This window comes from Pinus tabuliformis, chromosome 7 (assembly GCF_031772625.1).
Source record: "Pinus tabuliformis cultivar Carrire ecotype Pingquan chromosome 7, CPIR1, whole genome shotgun sequence".
Classification (NCBI taxonomy): domain Eukaryota; kingdom Viridiplantae; phylum Streptophyta; class Pinopsida; order Pinales; family Pinaceae; genus Pinus; species Pinus tabuliformis.
Window position 1 is genome coordinate 242,055,435 of NC_142293.1, and position 23,589 is coordinate 242,079,023.

The following is a 23,589-nucleotide window of genomic DNA, read 5'->3' on the forward strand; positions in this document are numbered from 1 at the left end:
GTATTTTCTTCGCTGACCCATGCAATCCTCATTGGCATTACTCAATCCCACTAATTGTGAAATATCTCATGCACAACTATAGTCACAACTGATAGCAATCTCAACCTCTAACACATGTCTCCACTGAACTGTCCATGCACTGAGTTAACTGATGTATTCTTCAGTTACTTTATGAGTTAATAATTAGTGAATTAGTTTAACAATTAATTCACATCACTCATCACTAGTGTATTTGCAGTTAGACTAAATACAACTAGTTTAACCAAGTCAAACTGAACACAACTCCATCAACTCCACAATCAACTTCACCAAACTCAACCACGTGAGTTCTAACTGAAATAGCTCAACTGACCCACAAGAAAAGTGTATTTCCTTCTGACAGCTGCATGTGCCACATCTGTAGCTCAAACTAAAGTGCTCTAAGAGGATAAGATAATGTTTATAGTCCAAATATTATTATGAGCTAATAATATTATGTTAGTGTCAGTCTTTCCAACCTTCCTCCAGTGATCAAACGTGGTCTTACAAAGTGATTTCAAAGTGTCAAGGTCAAATTTTATCATTTCAGTGAGTCTTCAAGCAAAATTTGGTCACTAGGCATTAGGTCTAGGGTTTGCTTTCACTCCTTTCAAAGTTGTCCAAATGTCGGTCTATGTCACTATTCAGCTGAGTGTACCATCATTCAGAGGTTGTCATTATCATGTCAGGTTCCAATGGGTCATTTTACACCTTGTTCATGCTTCAGTTGCGCCTAGGTAAGGTTCATTTCCCTCTCCTAGGGTTTTGAAGGCAATTTCTCTTGGACGGTCAAATCATCAGCAAAACTTGTATCCTGATGTTCATCCACCTTCCCCTATCCTTAATGTACCTTATTAAACACTTCCCATCACTGAGATTCCCCAAATTCCTCATTTTTGCACAAACCCTAGTTTCTTGCTACAAACCCTATTTTCTAGGTTGGGCCTGTGTTTTGCCCTTTTTGACCCCTTCCCCTCACTCAATTTCTAAGATTCCACTTTCCCCTACTTCCTAACATCCCTCCCTACTTCCCAAAATTTCCTCAAGAATTTAGAAGCTCCCTATCCCCTTCATTTCGCTTCATTTCGACAAATCTCTTGTTCCACACATCGGGGTAGGTTTTACTCAAATGATGTTTCTGAGCAAGGAAAGATGAATTTGGAAAAACTAAGAGAGGTTTTTGTATACAACAAGCCAAGGAAGAAAAATCTCCTTCAATTTTTACACAGGTGTCATGGTTTTAGAGAAATGTCAAAAATACAATTGCCTCGGGAGAATTGATGCACCTCTAAAGTGACCTTGGGAAAATCAAGTTTTCTCCTAGCTTGGTCAGCCAAATGACTTTCTTGATGAGTAAAATGGTAACTAGACACAAATATATTTCCAATGAGCTATCTTGAGCTCAATTTGGAGTTGAGGAAGGCATTCAAAAGTTGACTGTAACAGCACTCTGCCTTTAGGCAGCCTCATTTGGCACATTTTGACTAGTCTTGGCAGATTTGATTTTTTATAGGGAAAATGAACTCCAAATTGAAAAATTCCAGTTGGGTTGGAAAGTAGACTCAAATAAATTTCCAACGAGCTATTCTGCACCCAAATTTGACACCAGGAGGGCCTCCAAAAGTCTCCTGAAAAAATCGCTACGTACAAGCTCTATGCGCCGCGCCTCAAGCCCAGTGCGCCACGCCTTCTCCTTGTGCGCCACGCCACGTGGTGCGCGCTTATGATTGGGAGATCCAAATGCAAAAAAATTTATAGTTTTGGATTTTTCATGAAAAATCATGACTGTTGGTACATGGCCAAGAAGTTTGGGCAAGTTTTGAGTCCTCAGGAGGTCAAAAACACCCTAAAAATGACATCTCTGCCCCTAATTTCACACACAGAAAGCAGTCTTGAGAGATTGAGTTTTTGGAGAGGCAAATGGGCACCAAATTCAAAAATTATACTTGGGTTGGAAAGTAGATAGGTAAGATTTCCAACAAGCACACTTGGGCTCAATTTGGACTTCAGGAAGTTCCTCGAACTCAGCCTCAAAGTGGCACGATGCACAAAGAAATTGGCGCGGAGCACAGAGAATTTTGGCTTGTTTTTCACTGTTCAGCTCAGCAATTCGCCCATTTTTTACCAGTTTTTCTTCTTGAAGTTATTCTTGAATTTTCATGATGTAATTTGACAACCATGATGTAATATTGGCACATTTTTACTTGTTCTAGAAGATTCATTCACCAAAAGGTGAAATGTGAGTGAATGAATCAGTTTCCTAGCATATAGGGGTAAGTTGTTTGACTACCTAGTTTTCAGTTCCTTGTTTAGAATTGGTTCAAACAACTCCTAGAATGAGCTAGACCCCTAGAGGCAAGGGAATGTGTTGGGCTAGTCTATATCATGTATTTTCTAAGTCATTTTCAGGGTTGGACTCTTGGGAAAAGTTTGGCACTCTATTGTACATTCATTTCTGCATTTTTGGCAAAGGAAAGACCAGGGTTTTGCAGCACTGCTTGGGATCCATGTGGCTTTATGTTTTGATGGTGTGCTTCTCTGAGTAATTGTAAGTTCATTAGTGTTATGTGTATATTTTCTTGCTTCTTCTTCTAAATTTGAACAAATGAGTGATTAAGGTAGAATCCATAATTGTTATGCTCTGCCTTTGAATTTGTTTAAATTTTCATGTTTTCATCTGTTTAAGGAGAACTCTTGAGACTCTCTTGCTCTCCTTGGCTCCTCACTGGTCTGATCTATCTATCTCACTCACTTTAAAGCATCAAAATGATTGCCTTCCTTGCCCCAATCAGAACTCTACAGAAACTGTGCTTCATCCCCGAGCCCAAATTTGCCTTTCCCATTTTTTCAACAAAACCATAAAAACTCAAATCAAACCCTTTGCACTTAATACCTAGCTTAAAATCAATTGCTAAATCAGTCATCTTCAGCCCCATTGAGTATCTTTCGCTGAGATTGACCCGGAGAGAGCCCTCTCCTGTCCTCGTAGGGCTAGCTACGAGGCTGAGCATGGTTTGATGTGGACCTAGAACCTTGTCTTTTCAACCTAAGACAAATCTAGGCTCTAACATATTCGACTGTTCTATTTTTAGCCTGGTAGTCTAAAAATAAAAACTGCCCATATGTCTAAAAATAGAATTCCATCTATTTTTACCAACATGACCAATCATCCACAAATAGCATCCTGCAACTCATAGACCATGATCCATATGTCTGAAAATAGACATAGTCTAAAAATAGACTTTGCACCAAAAATAGCCTGCGGGCCCACTTAGTGAAGGGGACTCCTTTCCACTAAGCTCCATCATCTTGTTGCATTTTGAACATTCCCTCTCAACAAGATATGGATTATCTGCAACCCCTATCCTGCAACTCTGGAATGTTCTGCATGCAACACATTTGCCCGGTCTACTTGCTCCAACAACTCTTGGAACAAAAACACTCCCAACTGACCACTCCGTTGGGCTAGGAACATACTCTGATGCTGAAACTCTACCTGCTACTGACAAGTGCTCCCTCTCTGACATCTGCGCTACTGCAACATCTCCATGCATCTCGCACCATTGCACACCTCTCTGTGCCACCTATCACTGTGCAAAACACTTGTGCCTCTCACATTGTTGCAGCCTGCTAACTATGCGTTGTCCTGGGATTCCCTACACTATCTCTCTCTCTGCTGCTTGTTATAGACATTTTTGTGCCTTACAGCATTGAGCATGAAATGTCCATAATCCAAGGGATCCAAAGTCCCTAAACATGTTGTTCCTACCCCTAGAGGAACAAGGCTAACAAACCACAGCAATTCACAGAAGTTCTCCACCAGAAACTGCTCAAAAACAAGTCAATTCAGAATCTATTCAGAGGCTCCACCAGCTGTCTGCGCTGAAATGCAAAGTCTGCACTGGCTACCTGCACTGCAACGCAGGTAGAAGCACTACCAGGGTGCGCTGAGCGGGAATTGACAAATGGCAAGTTCATTCAACAAGGTGTCAAGACCCTGGAAGCTTCCAGAATCTTCCTCAATGACACTTGCCTCAGTGAATTCGACTAGTGATGAGTAAGAGGTTCTCAATCTCCAAGTGGAAGCAAGAACCTCCAAGTGGAAGCAAGAACTGACTGAGGGAGAGGACACTAGTCAGATCTCAAGCTGACTCATCCTCTCTCCAAACATCTATATATGGATCTCTCCTCCATGAGATCTAGAGGCTGGAATTTTGTTATTGCAAAGAATTGTTGTTGGTTTGAGATTGGAACCATTGGGTGCTTAATGCTTTGAGGGAAGGTGAAGATAGGAATTTCATTTGTTGGGAAGGAGATGCTGGATTGGAGCCCTCTGGGTTGTATCTCTTCCTGAACCTTGTTATTCATCAATAAAGCTATCTTGGTTTCTCCTATATGCTGATGTATCTTTGATGTATGATTGCATTAGTATGTTTAGTTTATTTCTAATCCTGAACTAGTTATGAATATGAATCTATGTCTTTGTGTAGTGTTCTCTTCTTGTGATCTTGCAAAAACCTGTTGAAGTTGGGCGAGCGAGAAGGCAAGCAGCTGGGAACTCTCAAAGAGAAGAGAAACCGGATCGAGGGACAAACGGAAGACACCGATTAGTCCATCCATCTCTCTTCATTCTTAATTCATAAAGGAAGAATACTAGAATAGTTGTTTCTGTTTGTTGCTAAGGCACTGTCACACCTTAGGTGGATAGGATCATCCTGCATAGGCATTTTTCCCCACAACACTGCTCCATCCACATCTCTATCTACCCAATCAGTCAGTTCCTACTACTCCTCATCGGGGCTCCCGTAGCAAGGTCTCATCCAAGAGATTGGGTACCTCAAGGATCCTGCCCCTCCTCCTTGGGACGATCAATCCACATCACCCCACCTCCTACTTGGAGGTATGGCTGCATGTGATCCCTTAGCCCACCTGGCTTGAAGTTTCCCCCTACTGGAGGTCTCTGCATGAGTAGAGGTCTCTACTCGATCTCTTCTCAGTTTCCCTTATTCTGGCTGCTCCACAACCTCCTGAAGTTGCTGCACCAATCGTGGCTCCTCCACAATCGTCTGAGACTTCTTCTTGCTCTACATGTTGAGAGGTAATATATTCTCCCTCTCAACCACCAAGTCTCCATCAGTTGCCTCGTTGCTCAAGGCTTTGCATGCATCTTGAACCTCAAGAGCATACCGGTTCTTGACCCGTGAACCAATCTACTTCACTTATCTAGTGATGATGTGTCTAAGGAAAACCTTTCCCTTACTGAAGACTACATCATAGCCTCTGTCTTCTAGTATCGCGATCGACACCAAGTTTCTCTTCAGTCCTGGTACATACTTGACATCGGTCAAGGTAAGGTGAGCTCCATGCTCCCTCTGAAAAATAACCGTGCCTACACTTGAGACACTATACTTCCCATCATTACCCATCGCTATGAGTATCTGGAGATCATTCTCCTCCAAAGTACTGAACAAACTCTTATCACCAGTCATGTGGAAAGAAGCTCCATTGTCAAGAAACCAACCACTTCCCATCATAGATGAAACCATGCATGCGAAGAGTGTGAAATCCAACTCAAACTGTGAAGCAAGTGCCTCACCTTCAGATCCTTGCCCGGATCCCTTCTTCGGTTTCCTCCGTGGACAATCTACAGCATAATGGCCTACCTCATGACAACGAAAACATTGCACTTTCGATTTGTCAACCTTCTTCCCATCATTGGAAGAACTGGATTCGAAAAGAGAACCCTTCTCCTTCCCCTTATTTTCTTTACTCTCTAAGTCACAGTTCTCCTCATCATGCATGCATGAAGAACTGTCTCTGGTGCTTTGTCTGATCTCCTCCTGCACAAGATCCGACCAAAGTCTCTCCCATCCTGGAAATTTCTCCCGACCATTAACAAAGTCCTGATAGGAATGCCAACTCTTCAGAAGACCAAGGAGAGCCAAGCTCACCAATTGCTCATCATCAACAGTCACCCCCACACTTCCCAGCTCATCCCAGCATTGGGTGAACTTCGTGAGATACCTGGGCATATTGTCTCCATTCTCACACTTAATGTTTCAAAGTTTATCCTTGAGTGCCAAATTCCTCTGGTCGCTCTTGCTTTGGAATAGATCTTTCAACGCTTTCCACATAAAGTATGGAGAAGCCTTTCCATGCAGGCTAGACACAATGTGATCCTTCACGCCCTCCAACAAAATCCTTCGACACTTTGTTGTCTTCTTTTGCCAAACCACAGCTTCAGCAGCATTAGTAGGCTTTGGGACCTCAGCCTCTATGAACTCCTTCAACCCATTGTCATCTAACACCACCTCCATCCTGTCTTTCCATGCAATATAGTTCGAGCTGCCTTCAAGAGCATACTCCAATCACGATCCGTAGAAAGACATTTCAACTTTGACACCAAGAAAACACTGCTGCAAATTCGAATTCCACCAGCTCAAAACTCAACTGCCTCTGATCTAGAATTCGTGAGAACAAAGTATTTCTCATACAGAGATTGACTGTATGGGCTTTTACCGAATATCTCACCTTCCAAAGGAAGGATGAATCCAGAGGCTACCTGGCCCGATTACAGACTCTGCCTGAAGAAATAAAATGTAAATACTTTCTGAATAATAGATCTGATGATCAACAGCTTTGATACCATGTAGAAATTTTGAATAATATGACACTTATTCACAGATATTATCCTGATTATACACTATTGCAGAATACATGCATAATACATAACCTCCTCTACGTTGATCATAAATTTTGCGGAATTAAAAACAATGAAACATCAATCACATGCACACATTAACACAGTATGTAACTCGGGGAAAGCATACAGCTGAAAACCCCACACTATCTATTTATTATAATGATTGAGAACATGTAACAATACATAGTACAATACTCCTCACAAGTACTCAGTACTATCTCCACCTGTTACACACAAACTAGCTCAGATCTAAATCAATCATAGGTTCAAATCTCCTCCACTGCTTGCCTACCTCCACTGCGCAATCCTGCAAGAGAATAATGATGAATGGCTGAAGCAAACTTGTATTTTCTTCGCTGACCCACACAATCCTCATTGGCATTACTCAATCCCACTGATTGTGCAAGATCTCATGCACAACTATAGTCACAACTGATAGCAATCTCAACCTCTAACACCTGTCTCCACTGAACTGTCCATGCACTGAGTTAACTGATGTATTCTTCAGTTGCTTTATGATTTAATAATTAGTGAATTAGTTTAACAATTAATTCACATCACTCATCACTAGTGTATTTGCAGTTAGACTAAATACAACTAGTTTAACCAAGTCAAACTGAACACAACTCCATCAACTCCACAATCAACTCCACCAAACTCAACAACATGAGTTCTAATTGAAGTCCTGCATGCAATAGCTCAACTGACCCACAAGAAAAGCGTATTTCCTTCTGACAGCTGCATGTGCCACATCTGTAGCTCAAACTAAAGTGCTCCAAGAGGATAATATAATGTTTATAGTCCAAATATTATTATGAGCTAATAATATTCGACTGTTCTATTTTTAGCCTGGAAGTCTAAAAGTAGAAACCACCCATATGTCTAAAAATAGAAGTCCATCTATTTTTACCAACATGACCAATCATCCACAAATAGCATCCTACAACTCATAGACCATGATCCATATGTCTAAAAATAGACTTTGCACCAAAAATAGCCTGCGGGCCCACTTAGTGAAGGTGACTCCTTTCCACTAAGCTCCATCATCTTGTTGCATTTTCAACATAACCTCATTTTTTATGGAACTAATTCCCATCCTTCAAGAAGCCCTCATCCCTCTTTTAGTGGATCTCATGCTTGGGACTAAGGATCTCAAACTACTTCCTTTTGGCCTATTAATCAAGTCATAGGTGGGGGAATTGAGGGAGGTTGTTGAGAGTAAGTTTATGCTAGAGTAATCAGGTTGGAGAGCTTATAATTCTTGGAGAGGATTGAGATCAATGGGAGGAGCTTCACAACATCAAGGCACAAGTTTTGTAGCTCCTTTATGTTTCTAAAATTAATGCAAGCAAGCATTTCTTCTCACTTCATTATTTAATGGATTAATTGATCATGTTGGGCGCAGGATCCCCCAAGGGAAGTTTTGGGGCTTAAAGCCCAAATTTTGGTCGAAAGATGTAAATCTGATGTAAAGACTCTACATTTTGTGGGCACGGAGTGCGACGTTTGTACATGAGTCATAGGGTTATTCACCCTCAATATTGTAATGTAATGTTGACTTTAGAGATCTACCAGTGGTCCACAAACCATGGGATTGTATAAATAGAGCGAGGCTCTAAGTTGTAAAAAAAAGAAGTCAAGGAAGGAATGATGAATTGAGTCTTGTCTGAAGTGTAGAATTGAGTCTTTGGGTTGTAGAGTAGGAGAAGGCTCTGCGGCTGAGCACGCAGAGGCCTAGTAGTTCGTAGCTAAGTGCGCAGACCCTTGCAGCTCAGTGCTCAGGGTAGGTTGAGTCTGTAACCATTGAAGCATTAATAAAGAGAAGTTTTATACCATTCCTGTGTATTCACTTACTATTTTTTGCATTGAATGTATTGGGTATAAATTACATTTCTGTTGTTTATATGATGCACGAACATATATGATTGTGTTGATTAAGTAAATCTGAGATAAAGTATTTGTTTACACGAAGTTAACTAACATCTGTAAGAAGATAAGTAAGATACGCAGTGTGATTTGGGGAAATAATGCAGATCACTTCCATGGCAGTGCAAAAGCCTCTCAGCTCCTGGTTAGTGTTGTGCGTAGATGGTTATAACAGATCATGAAGGTCTCGTAGGTTAGAACAGTGTGCGAAGTAACCTGTGCGAAGGTAGGCATAGTTGGACTAAATCAAATCCTCAAACATCTCTAGGGTGTGGAAACTTGGTTCCATCATCCCCCCATACTGCTTCGAGTGAGACTTCAATCCGCGCACCACGGGCTGATGCCGAAAGGGCCAATAGTGTAGGGATTTGTTTGGCTAATTAACTCTGAACCTGAGTTAGGCCCCATCAAGCCAACAAATGGTTCTGTTGCTGGGACCAGAATCTACATAGAGATGTTTGATGTTGTACCATTGGAATCCAACTAAGAAGGAAATTGAAGGTTTGTTGGATAGGAGGATTCACGAGTTCACGACATAGGAGAACAGGAATATGCAACTAACAAAAGAAGAGTGGTTAGATTGCTACCTGTACATAGAAATCCATGAGATCTTTTTCACATCTTTCCCTACTAAGTTTTATGAGTGGATTGTGAAGCTAGAAAATAGCCAAGGAAGGTGGAAGCTTGATAGTCCTATTGTGTGGACCCCAGAGTTGGTGCGCAGATTGGAAGCATCAAAGGATCAGATTGTGCGTGTTGTTGATCACTGGCTCGATCGGATTACAGGAGTATTCATTACTAAGTTCGTGGTAGATACTTTAGTTAGTTATAGCAAAGTAGAGCGATGCTTTCTCAACGAACTATGTATGTAAAATCTCTGAATACTTGGATTAAAATTTTATTGTGTGAAAAGAGGGTTATGCAATTACCTTGATTTTTGGGGCTACGCAAAGTGGAAAAACCTACAGAAACTGAGGAAGTAAGGAACTAGAGAATAGCCCTTTGATTTCACCTCCATGAGGGGATGAGGAAGAGCTCGCGAAGGTCTCTCCATGAAGTATGATCCATTTGATAAGACAGAGGATTCTACACATACCACCCCCACCCACACCACCACCAGCTTCACCACCATCACCTCCATCTTCACCCGTACCACCTTCGCCACCACCGCGACTCAATATCGCAAGAACAATAAAGTTGCCTGTGTTCAAGCGATTGGGAAATGAAGATCCATACCAGTTTTGGTTCGTGGTAAGGGCTATATGGGAAGCGCATTGTGTTACAGATGATAATATAAAGAAAGCGACGCTGGTCAGTGCTCTGCAGGATCGCACGCTGACCTGGTATATTAAGCATTCTAATGACAATCCGAATGCAGGAATCGCGGATATCCAAATTGCACTAAATAAGGAATTTAGCAGGCCGAAGTTAGAGGCACAGTCGATCATTGGATTCAAAGAGATCATAATGCTACCAGGTGAGACTCCTTGGGAGTTGGATCAGAGGCTGAAGTGCATGATTCGTGAAGCTAATATGAATCTGACGGATGGACAACATCGCAAATGGTTTGTGGGATCGCTAACGCCACATTTAAGGAGCATGCTATCGTAGCAGAAGTTAACGACTCAGCCAGAGGCCTTAGAGTTCGCGATGAGGCTGCATGAGACCCTAATGCAAGATCCTAACTTGGGAGTTCAGAAGATACATGCACAGTTAAAACGCTTATGCCTTGAGATGCAGAGTCTGAAATAGGACAGGATAGCTCACCCGAAAGTGCACGAAGAGGTGTGGTGTGTAAAGTGCAAGGGTTGGGGTCATGATAAGGACCATTGCCCGATGTTTGCAAATTACCTTGCAAGAGGAGGACCAATGCCATTAAGGCTGAAAGCACAAGCAAGACCTAGCATGGTGCCTAATTTGTGGTGCACAATTTGTCAAAAAGGAGGGAAACACGCTACGGACAACTGCCATTTGTTACAGAAGTATACACAAAATTCGTAGAAATTTTTCTGTAGCTTTTGTAGGTTAGTGGGACACAATGAGCGCACTTGTAGAAGCTATGAGTTAATAATGGATAGAACTCCCACCTATAGAGTTCAAACCAAAACGTGTCCCCTAGACCAGAAAGCAGGAGTGGCACGAACAGGATTTCAGGGGCGCAGACAAGGCCGAGGTGAAGGAGGACCTGGAAGAGGTCATAGACAGCTGATATGCTACAATTGCGAAGGGCCGGGACATTATGCTTGCGATTGTAGGAACCCAACGCATCCATCATGTTTGTGTTGTACCTTGTTTGATCATGAGATGAAAGATTGTCCCACGCTGATAGCTAGGATACGTGACAAAGTAGCGCTACTGCCTCCCCCGACTCAGAACTTGGAGATGATGAGGTTTGAGCCGCACAAGGAAGATCCGAATGCGAACATTGTGCTCTGAAGTGGAATCACGACGGGAGATGATAAAGGCAAACAACACGAAGATAGTACTTGGGTTCACAAAGCTCCGGCAAAAGAAGCAGAGTTTGGTTTAGAGCGTGCTATGGAAACCTAGAAGAGCTTCGCTGATGCCTCCAATTCAGGGAGCAAAGATAGACTAGAGTCAGAGATGGACCCATCTATGCTTACGACATTCCTGGAAACATGCATGAAGCTACTTTGCGATCGTAAGGTTGTAAAAGGATTGCGGGAACTCATTAACATATGCGCTGGGACTGCGCAGGAGAACTGCACATAGTCCGGAAGATTGGAAAGCATAAGACAAGGATGGGAAGAGAAATGAGGTTAACCACGCAAATTGGAGAATATGAGATGGACCAAGTAATTCTGGATTTAGGATCATATGCGAATGTTCTACCAAAGTAGAGATGGGAGTGCATGGGGATACCTACGCTGCAATGGTCTCCTATTCAGCTGTGAATGGAAAACCAGTAGAAGATAACACTTGTGGGGAGATTGAAGGGAATTACAGTTGAAAATAATTAATACTATTTTGTATTAATGGAGAAATGGTTACACAAGTTGTAACGTATCTCCTTAGTTTAGGATTTGTTCATAGAGTTTAGGAGTTTGGTTGCAACTTCCTGAGTTCTAGAAATGTACTTAATGATGTAATTGCTCATTTGATGGAAGTAGAGTGTACGGAGAGAGTTCTCTTTGTTTTGAGTGTAGTCTCCAGGTGCAGTACTCACCTGTGAGCTGTAACTCCTTCTTTTTTCAATTCAAGTCTGATTTTTATCTTGGTATCAGAGCACAGAGTAGGGATAGCCTTAATTTTTTTTTTTAAGGATGCATCATTGATTACAGAACTATAGCGGCGGTGGAGTGTACAGAAGCAATCGTAGAATCAGGTGGACTGTAGTAACACCTGAAGACAGGTCTCAGATGACTGATCATCTCTGAGCGGAAAATAGGGTTGGCGCGGTTTCGTCACGAACAATCGCGCCATTTTTGAGCGGAAGAAAGGGTTGGCGCTATTTATTAAGGAACAATCGTGCCATTTGGCACAGTTTTGAGAGAGATAGTAGCACCAGCACGCCAGAAAGTGCTATTGACACGGAAAATCAAGCCTTAGTAGCACCAATTTCGTAAGACGCATCAATTTTGTTTTCGGCACGGGTATTTCGCTGTCGAGAAGTGCCAGCCTCTTTCTCTTTGGAAAATCTGCATTTTTTTGCAGATCGGCCTTGCCCGGTGGTGGCACTTTAAAATTTCTGATCTACTAGGTGGCAGCAGATCAAATTTTCCCGGTGGTGGCGCATTAAAGTTCCTGATCTACTCAGTGGCAGCAGATCGGATTTTCCCAGTGGTGGCGCATTGAAGTTCCTGATCTATTCGGTGGCAGCAGATCGGACTTGCCCGGTGGTGGCGCATTGGAGTTCCTGATCTATTCAGTGGCAACAGATCAGAATTGCCCGGTGGTGGCGCATTGGAGTTCTTGATCTGTTCGGTGGCAGCAGATCGGACTTGCCCGGTGGTGGCACATTGGAGTTCCTGATCTGTTCGGTGGCAGCAGATTGGACTTGCCCGGTGGTGGCGCATTGGAGTTCCTGATCTGTTCGGTGGCAGCAGATCGGACTTGCCCGGTGGTGGCACATTGGAGCTCCTGATCTGTTCAGTGGCAGAAGATCAAACTTTCCCGGTGGTGGCGCATTGGAGTTCCTGATCTGTTCAGTGGTAGCAGATTAGCTTTTCCCGGTGGTGCTCATTGAAGACTTATGAATTAGAGGATCAGAAATTTTATCAGTCCAATATGAATAATAGTGATGAGTACTCTCTTAAGCCAGAAAAGACGTGGTCTATTATCAGGCCAGTATATTATTTGCTCAGGGAGCAGTGGTTGCTGTTTATTTTGATAGGAATCGCCATCGCATTGACTTTCTTTATCCTTCAGCCTGGTTTTTTTGCTTCTAATGTTAATGAAAATGGAAGGTTTGTGCCCGAAAAACCTCATCGGGTTGTTTATGAGACGCCTGTTTCTCGGTTTGCTCAGTATCATTTGGGTTCGATGGTGAATTCAGGGGTAAAGTGCCCCTAGGTTTGAAGAGAAAGTCCCTGTGAGTTGTCGTGACGGGTGGAGCTGGCTTTGTTGGCAATGATCTAATTGACAGGCTCATGGCAAGAGGCGACAGTGTTATTGTTGTCGAAAATTTCTTCACAGGAAGGAAGGCGAATGTTTTGCATCATTTTGGCAATCCGAGGTTTGAACGGATAAGGCATGATGTTGTGGAACCCTTATTGTTGGAGGTTTATCAAATCTACCATTTTGCTTGCCTCGCTTCCCCTGTGCATTACAAACACAATCCTGTGAAGACTATCAAAACTAATGATGTGGGAATCATGAACATACTCAGACTTGCCAAGCGTGTTGGGGCACGTTTTCTACTTACAAGTACTAGTGAGTTTTATGGAGATCCTCTTGAACATCCTCAAACTGAAGCTTACTGGGGCTATGTTAATGCCATCAGAGTTCGTAGTTGCTATGATGAGGGTAAGAGAACAGCCGAAACTTTGACTATGGATTATCACAGGAGATCAAATGTTGAGGTTCGAATTGCTCGAATTTTCAATACATACAATTCGCGAATGTGCCATGATGATGGTCGGGTTGCAAGTAATTTTGTTGCTCAGGCTTTGCGCAAGGAGCCTTTGACAGTCTATGGAAATGGGGAACAGACACGGAGCTTCCATTTTGTTTCTGATCTGGTTGAAGGCCTTATGTAACTTATGGAGGGCGATCATGTTGGTCTTTTCAATCTTGGGAATCCTATGGAATTTAAAATGTTAGAACTAGAACAGGTTGAAGAAGGAATGGATGACTCTAACAGTGATTGGGACATTCCATTGCTAATGGAAGAAAACAGTGAGGAAGATGAAGAGCAGGAGCAGAAACAAGAAGAAGAAGTAACAAGAAATGTAATCAATAATGCAAGCCCAAAAAAGGCTGAAATAGATAGATTTGAGGTAAGTCCCCTACCAAGGAGATCAAGTAGGAATATTCGATTACCTTCTCAATTAAAAGACTATGCATTAATGTCAAAGTTTTTAAACATTGTAGAACCTCCAAATTATGAGGAAGCAAGTAATTCTGATGCATGGAGGGCTGCAATGTATGAAGAAATAGAATCAATAAACAGAAACCATACTTGGGATTTGGTTGAATTGCCTGAAGGTAAAACCCCCATAGGATGCAAATGGTTGTATAAACCAAAAATAAATGAAGATGGGAGTATAGAGAAACTTAAAGCTAGACTGGTAGCAAAGGGTTACTCACAGAAAGAGGGAATAGATTTCGATGACACCTTTGCTCCTGTAGCCAAATTAAACACCATTAGAATGCTAATTTCATTAGAAAAAACACAAATGGCAGCTGCACCAACTAGATGTTAAGTCTGCATTTCTGAATGGTGACTTGAAGGAAGAAATTTATTTAGTACAGCCTGAAGGTTTTGTGAAAAATGGGCAAGAACATTTTGTGTGTAAATTGAAAAAGGTACTTTATGGTTTAAAACAGGCACCCAGGTCATGGTATGAGAAAATTGACTCATTTTTTGTAAAGCATGGCTTTCATAGGAGCTTGAATGATCTAAATCTGTATACCAAGTTTAATAAACAAAGGCAAATTATTTTGATTTCTTTATATGTAGATGATATGATCATAACAGGGAATGCTAACAATTTGATCAAAGAAATCAGATGTCACAAGTGTATGAGATGGAAAGACCTCGGAAACCTTCATTATTGCTTGGGATTGGAGGTATGGAAAGACTCTGGACAAACCTTTCGTACTCAAGGGAAGTATGCCAAAAGCTTGCTGGAAAGGTTCAGAATGGAGCAGTGCAGATCAACAGCAACACCATTACAGCAGAACTTAAAGTTGAGCAGTGACGACGGTACTAAAGAGGTGGATGCTACCATGTGCAGATAGCTAGTTGGCAGTTTGATATATCTGACTACAACTAGACTAGATTTGGCATATTCTGTTAATGTGTTCAGCCAGTTCATGTCAAAACCACTCAAAAGTCACTGCATCGCAGCAAAAAGTGTGTTGAGGTATCTTAGTGGTACTAGTAATTATGGCATTTTGTACACTGACACTTCTGATGTTATTCTAACAGGTTTTTCAGATTCCGATTGGGCAGGTAACTTGGATGATCGAAGATCTATCACAAGTTACGCATTCAGCATTGGATCTGGGGTCATAGCATGGAGCAGGAAAAAGCAGAGCACTGTAGCTCTGCTTCATCGAGAGAAACTATTGTCAAAAGAGATATGTGTTGAATATTGTAAAACTTGTGATAACATGGCTGATATGTTTACTAAGCCTCTTGGGCGTGTAAAGTTTGAATTGTTTAGAGGGATGCTAGGAGTTCAGGATAATCCTTTCTCCATTAAGGGGGGGAGTTGAAAATAATTAATATTGTTTTGTATTAATGGAGAAATGGTTACACAAGTTGTAACGTATCTCCTTAGTTTAGGATTTTTTCCTAGAGTTTAGGAGTTTGGTTTCAACTTCCTGAATTCTAGTAATGTACTTAATGATGTAATTGCTCATTTGATGGAAGTAGAGTGTACGAAGAGAGTTCTCTTTGTTTTGAGTGCAGTCTCCAGGTGCAGTACTCACCTGTGAGATGTAACTCCTTTCTTCAATTCAAGTCTGATTTTTATCTATTACTATCGATATTGAGGGAGTGAGCACACTAGCAGACTTTGAAGTAATCCAGATTGTTGATGACATCAATCCCTACCCCATGCTCTTAGGAATTGAATGGGCCATTAAAATGAACATGGTGATTAATCTGAAGAAGCGCAAGATGATTTTTTAGAAGAAGTCTCTGCGTGTAGTTATGCCCTTGGACCCTACTGAAGGATCGCTCTATATAGAGCCGGTGCATGAATATGAAAGTGACGATGATTTGGACTGCATCTACAAAATAACCACATGAGAGCAAGATTGGGTATATCCCACCATGGATAGATAGAACTCATGGGAGCGCAAAAGCTCCTATACGTCGGATTTTGAGAGGAGATAGAGAGATGGTAGAACCAGTTACACAAGGTAACCACACTAAATTGTAATATGATGACAAGATGCCACGCTATGTATCGACAAAAGTGAGGGATCTACCTACTTATGATGGGTTAAGTGAGGTAGATACTTTCCTTGATAACTTTTAAAGGGAGGTGCCAGAAAAGCAATGCTTCTAGGCCTTGAATTAGGTACTGCGCGCTATGCCTATGAAGTGGTGGGGTATGCATAAAGGGAGCTTTGAGGATTGGCGCACATGCAAGATAATTATGTGCACGTGGTTTGGGAAGACTAGAGTGCAATTGATAGATAAATAAAATCGGCAGGATAATCCGTGCACACATCTATCCAGGTGGATGGAGACATATGGAAAACAACCTACGCAGATGCGCATGAAATCCGCGCTAAGAGGTAAGGTCAATAAGCTTGTGTTAGGGGGACAGATGTGTAGTTGGATCTTAAGGTTGGACAGACAATATGTGGGAAGAAAAATCACGAAGAAGGTTATCCACGCGGAAGCATTTGACAAGGTGTGCAATGCATTGAACAAGGTATGCAACGCGCAATGAAGTGGTTGGGACCTACACGTACTCGGACAAATGCCTTTTCTATTGGTTGATAGAGTAGAGACCATAATACCTATGGTGTCTATCATGTCTAGTTCGCACATAGTGGCACTCATAGGGGTAATGTACCGTGAAGCCCTAGAATAAAGGCTTGCGCCATTGGAAGCGCTCAAAGATGAATGGTTGGGACTCGATGAGGATATCCAACAGGGTGATCTTAGGCTCCAAGAACTCATGAATGAAAGAGTTCAAATGAGGTAGAAAAGCACCATGGTAGAAGCGGAAGTCAAGAATCTTGAGGAAGGAATAAAGAAGGACTTTATTGATAGAAAGACCATAAAGATAAAGCAGGACAAGCTCGATTACATTGACAAAATTGGGGACCACCATCGAGAGTTTCTTAGTTTGCTACATGGGATGGGACCATATGTTATTAAGGAAATCATAGATGGTGGCACGCTACAGTTGGAGAAGTTAAATAGCGAACTCTTCCCAGGGAAAGTAAATGGTAGTCATTTGAAGCTATACACAGGTGGCTCGGCCAGCTGACTAGTCGTAGGAAGCACAATCTTAGCGCTTTAGTTAGCTGAAAGGAGGCGCAGGACTATAAACTACTCTGCCCGAGAGCTGCGAGTCAAGACTGTGCGGAGTAGCGAGGTGTCACAGGGTCTGTGACAGTGCAAGGGTAGTTGTGCTGCCACGCGGGTTGGCTAGAAAGTAACCATTATAGTCACTATTCACGATGTGATGCTTGGTTTGAGACCAAATGGAGCAGGTGGACGACATTTAAGGCGAACTTTATGGGCTAGAATTGGGGAAATCTGCCGCCAAGGGAGGATTAATGGACCAGATTTGGGGGGAACGGTTGAATTCGAATTCAAAAGGCACTATAAATTGCAAAGAGCCTCCCAGTAAAAAACACTTGGCCATTTGAGAATTGAGCTATTGCGTGCCTAGAGATTCATGAACCCTGATTTGTTCAATCTTTTGAAGTCGAAGGAATTGTTTGAGCACTTACCTGAGCCATTGAAAGATTTGTGGAACAACAATATGGCAGTGTCTGAAGAAGGCATGGATATCAGAGAGATGACCATTGAAGAGGCCATGCAGGCCATGACAATAGGAGATGCCCCAGAAATCACTAAGGTAGTCACTGAAATCCCTAAATCACTATGCACGTCAAAAACCAAGAAAGATAAGCAGCCTATGGTACGGTGCGTGTGTCCCCTAGAAACCCATTGAGAACTAAACTTACCATGGAAGAAAAGGGGAAGGTGATCAATTTGGAAGCTGATGAGGAGGAGGAAGACCTTGAGGAAATCCTGGTGGAAGAGGAGGAGGACGAAGAAATGGAGGAAGAAACCCAGGGTGTGGAACCTCTGACCAGATTGCCCACATATATTCCTTTGCGGAAGGGGAAAGCAAGGGTGCCCAAGGACCTAGATGAGAGGAAGAGCTCTCTGCAGACTCCGCTGCTACTCGATGATATTTTTTTTGATGGAGCGCACTTGGGACGGGTGCCGATTCTAAATTTTGAAGATTGGGATCTTGTGGACCAAAAGAAATTCCCACACCTAGCAACCGCACAGCTAATGCAGTTGAAGAAAAATATAGTGGTGGGAGCCATAGAGTTGGAGCCGCACAAGTGGTTGTGAAGAGTAGATAAAGAAGGGTTTCTAAACCTGCTCTGGGTGCCATATTACCATCATACCCCAGTGACTATCTTTTTCATCAGGAAATTTCTTTGCCTAGTGCATGATGGGTGTTTGTGGCTGGAGGAGCCCATCCCCATCATGGACCACCTAATTCACAGAATTACTTGGCTCCCTTGCAAAGGGGAGGATCCAAAAAACATATCCGAGGGTAAAAGTGATGATTAGGCTATCGCGAAGGCCATGAAGAAAAGGTTCAAGATGGAGAATAAAAAGAGAGGGTATGCAATCTCCAGTATCAATAACGTTACAGTCAAAGTTGAGACGCAGATATTGGTTGGGAAATTCATGCGGATGTATCGTGTAGATGAGGTGCCTGCACCGGTGGTTGCACTTGCTGCGCAGTGTGCAGAGGGGGTCCAGTTTAACTGGGTAAATTACTTGTGTCGAGAATTCCTAGAAAATTGTCACGAAGCACAAGAATAATGGATGACTTTCCACTATGCCTGGCTTCTACTGTCCATAGTGCTGGTGGCTTGGGAATTGCCTGAGGATAGCCAGTACCCAATGATTGCGAAGGATCTCCTAGAGGTAGCAAAGTACACTTCGCTGTGGGAAACTAAAGACACACAGAGGATCAGACACAACAAGATATTCTGGGTGTTAATGGAGATGAACATCAGAATGGGGATTAACCACAAGTCGCGGTTATCACCCATTGTCTATAACAGTCCGCAGAGCTTCGTAAAGTTCAAGATAGACTTCCATCATGTATATATCAGGGCACGCAAGGACCCCATGAAGAAATGGAATGAGCTACCTTACCTGACCACGGAGAATGTCATATTCACCCTGCTTGAGTCGTGGCCACCGAAGTGGCGCACTCCCGCTAGCTTTGTGGTGGAATTAGAGAAGTCCGCTACACAGAGCAAGAAGGAGGAAGAAAAACTACAAATGGCACATTTGATAGAGAAGAGAAGGAATGAAGCAACAACAGCCAAAGCACAGGAGGCGTGCAATGACAGGAAGGCAGCAGAGAAGGACCATGAAGGAGAAAAGTCACCTTCGCCTGCACAAGAGATAGATCCAGAGGAAGGTGGCACAAACTCATAGACAGCATCCACATAGCTCAAGTGACAGTGCCCAAGAGAGCAGGTGTAGCCATGAAAGAAGTCGAAAGCCTCCAAGAATTTTTTCAACCCGATCACCCTCACTGAGGGGGATCTCCATGACATACAGGAGATGGTGCGGGATGTCACCATGGAGGCCCTCCAGCAGTTCATGGAGGAAAACCAAATGGTGTTGGGGGCCCTTAGGACACAGATATAGGAGTTGCAGGTGCACACTCCTCAGGATGGTACTCTATTGACCAGCCTTGTAGCAGGCACTGCTGCAGCTGAGGAAATGTTGCATACCCACATGACCAACACTATAGTGCTGCTAGAGGGGGCAATGGTTACAGAAAATGAGGCCGACATGCCTATGGTTAGTGCACTAAAGGGAGTTGGGATAAACATGGTTAAACTCCAGCGAGATATGCTCTATGTTTTGCAGGATGGAGTAGCTGCTAGACTATGTACCAAGGAGAATCGCCCGCTCTAGGTTATGAGTGAGCAATGGATTAATATGGAACAACTGAGCCTGCAGCGCGACAAGGTTGTCACATAGAATAGGAAGCTAGTGTAGGTGGTCGAGGAAGCCTCCCAGATGGTCCCTAAGTTGGCCATTCCAACAGAGGCACCAACAGAGGCACACATCCAGAGATTAGTAGCAGGGGTGTACGAGGCGAAAGAAGAGATGGCCAAGGTTCAGCTAGAGCTAAACCTTCAGATAGTTGAGCTGCAACTGAAGGTGCAACCTTCAACTCCTCCTGAGGTAAAGGAATAGTGCGTCAACACCATTACAGCAGGAATAGCGGAGATCAGCAATGCAGTGAAGGACTGCACCAAACTTTTTGAAGAATCATTCAAGATCCTCACCACTCTGTAGGAGGACCTAAACATACAATGCCTAGAAATAGAGGTGCACAAGTTGCAACAACACTATGATGATATAAAATGGATCGCGCAGATGGTGGCGCTTACACAGAGGCTTGCACGGATGTAGCAGGCAAAAGCGCTCAAGGAGAAGGTAGACGCTGCCCGACATAAGGAAGTTATCTTGAAGGCGCACGTACAACCATGGATCGATGAGGTGTTCGTCATTATAGCCTCGATTGAAGCCAAGCTTGCGTAGATGCAGGGAAGCAAGAATGGGTGCAGGGTAGTAGTTCAGCTATAGCAGTCTCTGAACAACGTGTCCAAGAAGTACAGCAGGTAGCTGCTCAGTGCGTTGTCAATCTTACAGTAGTCTAGGCAGAGTTAGGTGGTCTTTGCACGAAGATCTCTGCATCGACAAAGTGACTCGAGGGTGAGTCACGATGTTTGTGTTGGGGGCCTGTTGGGCGCATGATCCCCCAAGGGAAGTTTTGGGGCTTAAAGCCCAGATTTTGGTCGAAAGATGTAAATCCGATGTAAAGACTCCGCATTTTTTTAGCGTGGAGCGCGAAGTTTGTACATGAGTCATAGGGTTGTCCGCCCTCAATTTTGTAATGTAATGTCAGCTTTAGAGATCTACCCATGGTCTGTGGACCATGGGATTGTATAAATAGAGTGAGGCTCTAAGTTGTAAAAGAAGAGAAGTCAAGGAAGGAATGATGAAAAATTGAGTCTTGTCTGAAGTGTAGAATCGAGTCTTTGGGTCGTAGACTAGGAGAAGGCTCTGCAACTGAGTGCGCAAAGGCCTAGTAGTCCACAATTGAGTGCATGGACCCCTGCAGGTTGAGTCCGTAACCATTGAAGCATTAATAAACAGAAGTTTTATACCATTCATATGTATTCATTTACTAATATTTGCATTGAATGTATTGGGCATAAATTACATTTTTGTTGTTTATATGATGCGTGAACATATATGATTATGTTGATTAAGTAAATCTGAGATAAAGTATCCATTTACGTGAAGTTAAATAACATTTGTAAGAATATAAGTAAGATACGTAGTGTAATTTGGGGAAATAATGCAAATCGATATCATAGCAACGCGAAAACCTCTTAGCTCCTGGTTAGGTTTGCACGCAGGCGGTTATAATAGATCATGAAGGTCTCGCAGGTTAGAACAGTGGAAGTAATTTGCATGAAGCTAGGCACAGTTGGACTAAATAAACCCCTCAGACATATCCAGGGTGCGGAAACTTGGTTCCAGCATCCCGTCATACTGCTTCCGGTGAGACTTGAGTCCACACATCGCAGGCTGATGCCGAAAGGGCCAGTAGTGTAGGGATTTGTTTAGCTAATTAACGACGAACATAGTCAGACCCCATCAAGCCAATAGATCAATTTAATGGATGGTTTATGTTATTTATACTCTTCCATTGGAATGATGTTATTTATATTTTTTTCTTTGGAATGATGTTTGTTACTAGTCTCCTTGATCACTAGTTTGAATTATTGAATCATTTATGCTACATATGCCTTTGATCCTTTGATTGTTTCCATGTGTACAGGCCTAGATTCAAGCATGGAGTAGTTGCACTGAAGCACAAACGGGGGTCTTCATCAACCATGTCGTAATAAGGTATGAATTTCCTTTTCCCACCTTGTTCACTTATGATTCGAGAAAGGATAGATTTAGGGAAGGAATTATCTCGATTGTCTGTTTGTTTCTAGTTTCTTTTTAGGATCTAGGGAGATTTCTCTTGTTAGCAAGAGGGATTTATCCGCTTAAAAAATTGGTGTCTCCTAATCAAGGTGAAAAGTGATTTTGTATGGTTTAAATCCCAATATTTTTTAGCGTGCGTTACTTTGTTTTTTTTTACTTTTTACAAGACCTTAGGTCTGGATTGTGAATATTATTTAATTTTAATAATAGAAACTTATTTGGATTGAATCTAATGACAACAATGTCGGAAGTTACTAATAGAGACATCCCTTTTAATGGGAACCATAATCCTCTCCTTGATGTTGCAAATGTTGGTCCTCCTTATATGGCTACATTGTCATTTCCTGGATTCACAATAAGTTTACCTTTATGGATGTTCTCAACTTCTTTAATTCTAAATAATCCAATTATACCAGCTCAACTAAGTTTTTCACCTCAGCCAACATGTCCTCCTCCCTTTCTTCTTCTTCGCTTGGTAAAAGCATTTATGCTAGTAACCAAGTGACTAAGTAGAAGAAGAAAGGGAAGAGCAATATAAGAAAGAAGTCAACCAACCAGCCATGGCTGTAAGTATTGGTAATGTTGAGGGAACTTCTACAATGCATCGTAAGAAAAAATACCCTTGCAAGCTTTGTAAGGGTGGCCACTTCCTTATTAATTGTCCTGGTATTCCTAAGTTTTTGGAAGTATGGTCAAATAATTCTCATTAACCTACTATTGATCCATCAACCAGTGATTCTAATATTCTGGGGAAAAAGCTTAAAGTTAGGTTTCCTTATAGGTTATGAAAGGGGACTCATCATAGTAACATTTTCCCTCACATGGATGAAGCCTCATAATTGTTTGAAAAAATTACTATTTCATAGAAACAAATTCCAACTAATTGTTGCAAACTTTATCCCCGTCTATCGTCAGTTGACGAAGTGATTGGTCTAAATCCAAGTACAGTCAATCCCACTCTTCCATTGGAGGGTGAAACATGTATCACTCAGGTTGATGGACTATTTTTTGATCAAGTGGTTGAATTGATTCCATCTTTGGTCGATCCCACTCTCCCTTTAGAGAGTGAACTTCATACCACTCATGTTCTTCATGTTACTTCAAATTATTCTACACATGGGGGCATTTCATCTATTTCTTTTGAACTCCATCCAAGTAATGATGTTATTTCTCATGATTGGAGTAGTTGAACAAAACCTCGTCTTCCTTATTCCACCACTTTCCAAATCATTGTGAAGGCTTATGGTAAGAATGTGTGACACACAAATGTAAATGAAGGTTCTTCTGTTAGTATTTTATCCTCAATCGCTTTGCAAGCTTTGGGCTCCCCTCATCTTGTTTTTGTTACTCAGAATTTGTTATCTTTTAACAAAACCGTTAGTGAACCTTTAGGGATACTTGCTAAGTTACCTATTACCTTGGAAAGTAAAATTGTCTGTATCGATCTTATGGTAGTCCAAGGTCCCTTAGATTTCAATTTTCTCCTTAGGTGAGACCATGT

General features: G+C 42.2%; 1 pseudogene; it reads left to right on the plus strand.

The window, feature by feature from the left end:
* Window positions 1-23,589, plus strand: part of LOC149246759 (UDP-glucuronic acid decarboxylase 2-like) — a 110,275-nt pseudogene that overhangs the window by 66,995 nt on the left and 19,691 nt on the right.